This window comes from Rattus norvegicus, chromosome X, assembly GCF_036323735.1.
Source record: "Rattus norvegicus strain BN/NHsdMcwi chromosome X, GRCr8, whole genome shotgun sequence".
NCBI classification, from domain to species: domain Eukaryota; kingdom Metazoa; phylum Chordata; class Mammalia; order Rodentia; family Muridae; genus Rattus; species Rattus norvegicus.
The window spans coordinates 122,994,254-123,004,640 of NC_086039.1; positions in this window are offsets into that span (position 1 = coordinate 122,994,254).

The window sequence follows — 10,387 nt, forward strand, 5'->3', positions numbered from 1 at the left end:
AGGTCCCCCTCCCTCCCATCCTCTGAGGCTGATTATTTCCATTCATACTTTCGGCCCTCTTGGTTTCTCTCCTCTCCCTCCTCCCAATATCTGAAATTGTTCCCCTTTCCCCTGTGTCCTCTCCCACTCAGGACCCTCCCTCCCTCTGCCTCCCATGATTATTTTCTTCCCCCCTTTAAGTGGGATTAAAACATCCTCATTTGGGCCTTTCTGCTTGTCACAATTCTTATGGTCTGCAAGTTATATCCTCGATATTCTGTACTTTTTGGCTAATATCTACTTATCAGTGGCTAAATATCATGCATGGCCTTTGGGGTCTGAGTTATCTTTCAGGATGATATTTTCTAGTTCTATCTGTTGGCTTACAAAATTGACGATATCCTCATTTTAATAGCTGAATGGTACTCCATTGTGTAAATGAACCACATTTTCTGTATCTATTATTCTGTTGAGGGACATCTGAGTTGTTTACAGCTTCTGGCTACTATAAATAAGGTTGTTATGAACATGGTGGAGTACATGTCCTTGTGGTATGGTGGGACGTCTTTTGGGTATATGCCCAAGAGTGGTATAACTGGGTTTTCAGGTAGAACTACTTCAAAATTTCTGAGGAACCACCAGATTCTTTTCCAGAGTGGTCATACTAGTTTGCAATCACCCCAGCAATGAAGGAGTATTCTGCTTTCTTTCTTGAAGCAATCCTACTAAAATCAGGGACAAGACAAAGCTTCCTGCTCTCCTGGTATCTATTCAATATAGTCCTAGAATTTCTAGCCAAAGCAATTAAACAACAAAAGGAGGTCAAAGAGATACAAATTAGAAAGGAAGAAGTCAAAATACCACAATTTGCAGATGGTATGTTAGTATACTAAAGTGACCCCAAAATTCCACAAGAGAACCACTACAGCTGATAAACAGCTTCAGTAAAGTGGCAGGATATAACAGTAACTCAAACAAATCAGTAACCTTCCTTTATACAAATGATGAATAGGCTAAGAAAGAACATAGGGAATCAACAAACTTCACAATAGTAAAGAGTAATATAAAATACCTTGGTGTGACTCTAACCAAACAAATATGTATGACAAGAACTTCAAGTCTCTCAAGAAAGAAATCAAAGATCTCAGAAAATTAAGAGATGCCCCATGCTCCTGAATTGGTAGAATTAACAGTAAAAATGGTGATCTTACCAAAAGCATTCTACAGATTCCATGCAATTCCCATCAAAATTCCAACACAGTTCTTCACAGACATAGAAAGAGCAATTCTCAATTTCCTATGGAAAAACAAAAACCCAGGATAGCAAAAACAACAACAACAACAACAACAACAAAAACAAAACAACTCCCCCAAAACCAACCAACTAACCAACAAACAAACAAAAACAAAAGCAAAAAAACCTCAACTGTAAAGGAACTGCTGGGGCAATCAACATCCCTGAACACAAGCTGTCCTACAGAGGAATAGTGATAAAACTGCATTGTGTAGGTATATACAATTTAATATTCAGTTTATTAATTATTTGTTATATTGATTGCTTACTATTGAGTTTTAAGTGTCCTTTGCATAATTTGTATTAAAATCCTTTACCAGACATGTATTTTGCAAATCATACCTAGGGTTGCATGTAAAAATTCATTGCCATATTAAAGAACATATATTTCCTTTTATTTTACTATTTTCTAGCTTTGAATTTTATAATTAAACATATCTTCCTTTCAGAGTTGATGATTTTTTATTTTTTAAATTTATTTTTATTAATCATTTTATTTGTTTACTTTTCAAATCATATCTCCCTTCCTGGTTACCCCTCCAGATCACCCCATCCCACCCCCTCTCCCTTTCTGTTTTGCCTCATAGAGATGAGGGTGCTCCTCTACCCACTCACCTGCTAACACCTCACTACTCTAGCATTCCTCTATGCTGGGGCATCAAGTCTCCAGAGGACCAAGGGCTTCCCCTCTTATTGATGCCAGATAAGGCCACCCACTGCTACATATGTAGCTAGAACTATGTATGGATCACTTCATGTATACTCCTTGGTTGGTGGTTTAGTCCCTGGGAACTCTGGGTGGTCCAGTTTGATGATATTGTTTTTCCTATGGAGTTCTAATCTCCTCAAGATCCCTCAGTCCTTCTGCTAGTTCTTCACTGGGGTTCCTGGGCTCAGTCCAATGGTTCGCTGTGAGTACCTGCATCTGTATTGGTCAGGTGCTGGTAGAACCTCTCAGGGAACAGCCATACCAAGCTCCTGTCAGCAAGAGATACTTGGTGTCAGCAACAGTGTCTTGGTTTGGTATTTGCAGATGTGATGGATGTCTAGTTAGGGCAGTCTCTGGATGGCCTTCAGTCTCTGTTTCATTTTTGTCTCTGTCTTTCCTTTGGACAGGAAGAATTCTGAGCTAGCAATTTTGAGATGGGTGGGTGAACCATCCCTCAACTAGGGGCCATGCCTATCTACTGGAGGTAGTCTCTAGAATTTCTATCCCATGTTGCACATTTTGGATAAAGTCATCCCTGTTGAATCCTGGAAACTACTGGCTTCCCTGAAATCTTGCACATTGTAGTTGCTACACCCAGTTCCCCATCCCCCACTGCTACATATTTCTATTCAATTTTCTGACTCTCTGTACTTCTCTCCTGTCTCTTCTAATACCTAATCCTGCCCCCTTTTCTCTCCTCCTTCTCTCTCTCTCCCAGGTACCTCCCCTGCTGTACCTCCTGTGAATATTTTGTTCCCCCTTCTATGTAGGATTGAAGCATCTACAATTTGGTCTTCCTTCTTCTTAAGCTCCATATAGTTTGTGGGTTGTATGTTAGGAATATTGAGTTTTGGGCTACTATCCATATATCAGTGAATATATACCATGTGTATTCTTTTCACCTTACTCAGGATGATATTTTCTAGTTCCATTCATTTGTCTTTGAATTTCATGGAGTCATTGTTTTTAATAGATGGGTGGTACTCCATTGTGCAAATGTACCACATTTTCTGTATCCATTCTTCTGTAGAGGGACATCTCGATGGTTTCCAGCTTCTAGCTACTATAAATAAGGCTGTTATGAGCATATTGGAGCATGTGTCCTTGTTTTATGTTTTGGGTATATGCCCAGGAGTGGTATAGCTGGGTCCACAGGTAGTGCAATGTCCAATTTTCTAAGGAACCTACAGACTGTTTTCCAGAGTGATTGTACCAGCTTGCTATAACACCAACAATGGAGGAGTATTCTTTTTCTACATCATCTCCAGCATCTGTAGTCATCTGAATTTTTGATCTTAGCCATTCTGACTGGTGTAAGGTGGAATCTCAGGGTTGCTTGATTTACATTTCCCTGATGACTAAGGATGATGAGCATATCTTGGCCATTTGATATTCCTCAGCTGAGAATTCTTTGTTTAGCTTATTTGGCTCTCTGAAGTCTAACTTTTTGAGTTCTTTATATATTTTGCATATTAACCCTTTTATAAGATGTGGGATTGGTAAAGATCTTTTCCCAATCTGTTGGCTGCTGTTTTGTCCTAGTGACAGTGTTCTTTGCCTTACAGAATCTGTGCAGTTTTATGAGGTCCCATTTGTCGATTCTTGATCTTAGAGCATAAGCTATTGGTGTTTTGTTCAAGAAATTTTCCCCAGTGCCATGTGTTTGAAGCTCTTCCCCACTTTTTGTTCTATTACTTTGAGTGGATCTGGTTTTATGTGTGGGTCTTTGATACACTTGGACTTTAGCTTTATACAGGCCAATAAGAATGGGTTGATTTACATTCTTCTACATGCTGACCTCTTGTTGAACCAGCACCATTTGTTGAAAATGCTATCTTTTATCCACTGGATGGTTTGAGCTCTTTTGTAAAAGATCAAGTGACCATAGGTGTGTGGGTTCATTTCTGGCTCTTCAATTCTATTTCACTGATGTACCTGCCTGTCTCCAAACCAATACCACACAGTATTTTATCACTATTGTTCTGTAATACTACTTGAAGTCAGGGATGGTGATTCCCCCAGAACTTCTTTTATTGTTGAGGATAGTTTTCACTATCCTGGGGTTTTGTTATTCCAAATGAATTTGCACACTGTTCTTTCTAACTCTCTGAAGAATTGAGTTGGATTTTGGATGGGGATTGCATTGAATCTGTAGATCGCTTTTGGTAAGGTGGCCATTTTACAATAATAATGCTATCAGTTCATGAGCATGGGAGATCTTTCCATCCTCTGAGATCCTCTTCAATTTCTTTTTTCAGAGACTTGAAGTTCTTATCATATAGATCTTTCACTTGCTTGCTTAGAGTCATGCCAAGATATTTTATGTTATTTGTGACTATTTTGAAGGATGTCATTTCCCTAATTTTTTTTTCTCAGCCTGTGTATCCTTTGCCTAGAGGAAGGCTACTGATTTGTTTGAATTAATTTTATACCCAGCCACTTTACTGAAGTTGTTTATCTGGCTTAGTAGTTCTCTGGTAGAACTTTTGGAGTCATTTGAGTATACTATCATATCATCTGCAAATAGTGATATTTTGACTTCTTACTTTCCAATTTGTATCTCTTTGTCCTCCTTTTGCTTTCTCATTGCTCTCGCTAGGACTCGAGTACTATATTCAAAAAGTAGGAGGGAGTGGGCTGCCTTGTCTAGTTTCTGAGTTTAGTGAGATTGCTTCAAGTTTCTTTCCATTTAGTTTGATGTTAGCTACTTGTTTGCTCTATATTGATTTTTACTATGTTTAGATATGGCTGCATACTGAAAACAAACATCAGTGACAAAGACAGATACTACCTCAGAGTAAAAGTCTGAAAAACAATTTTCCAAACAAATGTTCTGAAGAAATTCAGTGGGGTTGCCATTCTAATATCAAATAAAATCGACTTTCAACCAAAACTTTTCAAAAAAGATAAGAATGAACACTTCATATTCATCAAAGGAAAAATCCACTAAGATGAACTCTCAATCCTAAATATCTATACTTCAAATACAAGGGCACCTATATTCATAAATGAAATGTTACTAAAACTCAAACCATACATTGCACCTCACACAATAATAGTAGGAGATTTCAACACCACACTCTCAACAATGGACAGATCATGGAAACAGAAACTAAACAGAGACATAGAGAAAATAACAGAAATTATGAACCAAATGCACTTAACAGATATTTATAGAACATTTCATCCTAAAACAAAACAATATACCTTCTTCTTAGTATCTCATGGTACCTTCTTCAAAATTGGCCATGTAATCGGTCACAAAATAGACCTCAACTGATACAAGATGATTGACATAATACCATGCATCCTTTCAGCTCACCATGGACTAAGGCTGCTCTTCAGTAACAACAATTACTACAGAAAGCCCACATATTCATGGAAGTTGAACAATCTTCTACTAAATGAATAAAGAAAGAAATTAAAGACTTTTTTAGAATTTAATGAAAGTGAAGACACAACATACCCAACCATATAGGACACAATGAAAGCAGTGCTAAGAGGAAAACTCATAGCTCTGAGTGCCTGCAAAAAGAAACAGGAGAGAGCATACACTAGCAGCTTGACAGAACACCTAAAAGCTCTAGAACAAAAAGAAGCAAATACACCCAAGAGGAGTAGAAGGCAGTAAATAATCAAACTCAGGGCTGAAATCAACCAAGTAGAAACAAAAAGGACAATACAAAGAATTAACAAAACCAGGAGTTAGTTCTTTGAGAAAATCAACAAGTTTAATAAATGCTTAGCCAGATGAGGAGAGCACAGAAAGTATATCCAAATTAACAAAATCAGAAATGAAAAGGGAGATGTAACGACAGAAACTGAGGAAATACAGAAAATCATCAGATCCTACTATAAAACCTATATTCAACATAACTGGAAAATCTGAATGAAATGGACAATTTTTTAGACAGATACCAGTTACCAAATTTAAATCAGGATCAGATAAACCATCTAAATAATCCCATAACTCCTAAAGAAATAGAAGCAGTTAGTAAAAGTCTCCTAACCAAAAAAGGCTCAGGCCCAGATGGGTTTAGTGCAGAATTTGATCAGACCTTCATAGAAAACCTCATATAAATACTGTCCAAACTATTCCACAAAAATGGAAACAGAAGCAGCTCTACTCACTTCCTTGTATGAAGCCACCATTACATTTATATCTGTACCCCATTTTCAAATAGGTTTATTTGATTCTCTGGCATTTATCTTCTTGTATTCATTGTATAGATTGGATATTAGCCCTCTATAAAATATAGGGTTGTTAAATATCTTTTCCCAATCTGTGGATTGCCGTTTTGTACTATTAACTGTGCCCTTTGCCTTACAGAATCTTTAATTTTATGAAGTTCCATTTGGCAATTCTTGATCTTAGAGCATGAGCCATTGGTCTTCTGCTCAGCAAAATTTTCCCTGTGTCAATTTGTTCGAGATCTTTCTCACTTTCTCTTCTGTTACAGTCATTGTATCTTGTTTTATGTGGAGCTCCTTGATCCACTTGTATTTGAGCTTTGTACAAGGAGATAAGAATGGATAAATTTGCATTCTTCTACATACTGACCTGCATTTGAACAAGTACCATTTGTTGAAAATGCTCTCTTTTTTCCAGTGGATGCTTTTAGCTCCTTTGTCAAAGATCAAGGGGTCTTCGATTTTATTCCATTCATCTATCTGCCTGTCCCTATACCAATACTATGCAGCTTTTATCACTATTGCACTGTGTTACAGCTTAAGGTCAGGGACGGTGATTCCCCTAGAAGTTCTTTTATTGTTAATTTTTTCAGTATCCTGGGTTTTTGATTTTCCATTGGAAATTAAAAATTTCTCTTTTCATGTCTGTGAAGACAGCATCTGTTGCCCCTGAGTTTTTGATCATAGCCATTCTCACTGGTGTGAGGTGAAATCTCAGGGTTGTTTTTATTTGCATTTCCCTTATGACTAAAGATGTTGAAAATTTCTTTAGGTGTTTCTCAGCCATTTGGCATTCCTCAGCTGTGAATTCTTTGTTTAGCTCTGAACCCCATTTTTTAATAGGGTTATTTGTTTCCCTGCGGTCTAACTTCTTGAGTTCTTTGTATATTTTGGATATAAGACCTCTATCTGTTGTAGGATTGGTAAAGATATTTTCCCAATCTGTTGGTTGCCGTTTTGTCCTAACCACAGTGTCCTTTGCCTTACAGAAGCTTTGCAGTTTTATGAGATCCCATTTGTCGATTCTTGATCTTAGAGCATAAGCCATTGGTGTTTTGTTTAGGAAATTTTTTCCAGTGCCCATGTGTTCCAGATGCTTCCCTAGTTTTTCTTCTATTAGTTTGAGTGTGTCTGGTTTGATGTGGAGGTCCTTGATCCACTTGGACTTAAGCTTTCTACAGGCACCCAGTGTTCTAAGAGCTAAGCCCATATTGGTGAAGACACCATGTACTTCAGATGCAGGACACTGAAGTACCTAGGCTGAAAATTTTCTGGATGGTGAATGATTCTGCCCTAAGGTCCACCTTTCATTGTACCAGAGGCTGTCATACAAACTTCCAAGGAAGAGAAGCAACCAACAATCATCCCAAGCTATGATGCCTATGAACCATACCAACAATCATTGAGGCATGACAACCTACCCTATGGGTACAGTAGTGCTATGGATAACTTGTTGGTAACTCATAACACTCTAATAGGACTTAAGATCCACTCAACAAGAGGGAGATGATGCCTGATACTGGAAACCTAGATGATTACCTGGGAGCTAGTAAAGTCATAGACCTTAGAGGAGAACCTATTATAAACACCATTTTAGTAAATCAGCATAATCCCTAACAACTGTCTAAATTTTTATCTCTATACCCATAGACAAGTTAAGCCCTCATCCATCATCAAGCAAACTTCTCTGATGGAGACCATTACAGAAAAGTGTAGAACATGCCTTTTATTAATGTACTCATATCTATCTGTCTGTCTATCTATCTCTATCAATCTGTCTGTTTATCTATCTATATCTATCTATCTATCTCTCTCACTATCTATCTATCTATCTATCTATCTATCTATCTATCTATCTATCTATCTATCTGTATGGGTATTGGAGCACATGATATTGTATATGTACAGGGATCAGAAGGCAACCTATAGAAGTTGATTCTCTCTTTCCTTCCCTCTACCATGTAGATTCTGGGGATTAAATTTGGGTCATTTGTTTTGATGGCAAGCACTTTTATATGCTGAACCATCTCTTCAGCCCAACAAGTATCTTCTAAATCTCTAATAAAGGACAGGACATATCTTTCTGTTTGTTACAGTTACTTGCATTGGAGGCCCTTGGTGTGCAAGAAAGAATGAGGAGAAAAAGGCATACAAAGTTGAAGAGTCACAATACATTTCGAAAAGCACATTTTGATTATGGACATAAAAACTCTAAAGTATCAACAAATACTCCACCAAAGCCTGAGTTTAGCAAGGTGACAGCATAAACAAACAAACTAACAAACACCAAGAAAAAAATTCAATTGTGTTTTATTTTCTGTAACAATTGAGGAAATATATTTCTTTTTTATTTTATTTATTTATTTATTTTTTTTTATTAACTTGAGTATTTCTTTGTCCCGCGCCTGACCTCTCGCCAGCAAGAAAACATTCGGGGACATACGAATCCTTGCTGCAGGCAAACTTTTATTCAATCTTAAGGAGAAGACCCACGCGCCTGCATGGCGCTGCTTATATACACCCTAGCGCGGCACATCCACACCTGATTGGTCGCTTAGCCATGATCTCATTAGGCATGCCCCGGAGTGGGCAAAGACTTGGCACGAAGGCACTCTTGCACATGCGCACACAGTTAACTTCCTGAAAGGAAGTCGGCTGGCGTGGTGGAGGCCAGCGCCATCTTGTAATGGCGGAAGCTATCCTGGCCTTCCACGTGGGGCACAGTGGAAGCCAGCGCCATCTTGTGGCAGCGAATGTTAGAGCAGCCCTCTACATTTCTTGTTTACATTTCAAGTGTAATTCCCTTTCCCGGTTTCCGGGCAAACATCCCCCTAATCCCTCCCCTCCCCTTCTTTATGGGTGTTCTCCTCCTGACCCTCCCCCCATTGCCGCCCTCCCCCCACCAGTCTAGTTCACTGGGGGTTCAGTCTTAGCAGGACCCAGGGCTTCTGCTTCCATTGGTGCTCTTACTAGGATATTCATTGCTTCCTATGAGGTCAGAGTCCAGGGTCAGTCCATGAACAGTCTTTAGGTAGTGGCTTAGTCCCTGGAAGCTCTGGTTGCTTGGCATTGTTGTTCATAAGGGGTCTCAAGCCCCTTCAAGCTCTTCCAGTTCTTTCTCTGATTCCTTCAATGGGGTTCCTATTCTCAGTTCAGTGGATTGCTGCTGGCATTCGCCTCTGTATTTGCTGTATTCTGGCTGTGTCTCTCAGGAGAGATCTACATCCGGTTCATCGCAGCCTGCCCTTCTTTGCTTCATCCATCTTGTCTAATTGGATGGCTGTATATGTATGGGTCACATGTGGGGCAGGTTCTGAATGGGTGTTCCTTCTGTGTCTGTTTTAATCTTTTCCACTCTATTCCCTGCTAAGGGTATTCTTGTTCCCCTTTTAAAGAAGGAGTGAAGCATTCACATTTTGATCATCCATCTTGAGCTTCATTTGTTCTAGGCATCTAGGGTAATTCAAGCATTTGGGCTAATAGCCACTAATCAATGAGTGCATACCATGTGTGTTTTTCTGTGATTGAGTTACCTCACTCAGGATGTTATTTTCCAGTTCCATCCATTTGCCTATGAATTTCATAAAGTCATTGTTTTTGATAGCTGAGAAGTATTCCATTGTGTAGATGTACCACATTTTCTGTATCCATTCCTCTGTTGAAGGAGATCTGGGTTCTTTCCAGCTTCTGGCTATTATAAATAAGGCTGCAATGAACATAGTGGAGCACGTGTCTTTTTCATATGTTGGGGCATCTTTTGGGTATATGCCCAAGAGAGGTATAGCTGGATTCTCAGGCAGTTCAATGTCCAATTTTCTGAGGAAGCTCCAGACTGATCTCCAGAATGGTTGTACCAGTCTGCAACCCCACCAACAATGGAGGAGTGTTCCTCTTTTTCTGCATCCTCGCCAGCATTTGCTGTCACCTGAGTTTTTGATCTTATCCATTCTCACTGGTGTGAGGTAAAATCTCAGGGTTGTTTTGATTTGCATTTCCTTTATGACTAAAGATGTTGAACATTTCTTTAGGTGTTTCTCAGCCATTCGGCATTCCTCAGCTATGAATTCTTTGTTTAGCTCTGAACCCCATTTTTTAACAGGGTTATTTGTCTCCCTGCGGTCTAACTTCTTGAGTTCTTTGTATATTTTGGATATAAGACCTCTATCTGTTGTAGGATTGGTAAAGATATTTTCCCAATCTGTTGGTTGCCGTTT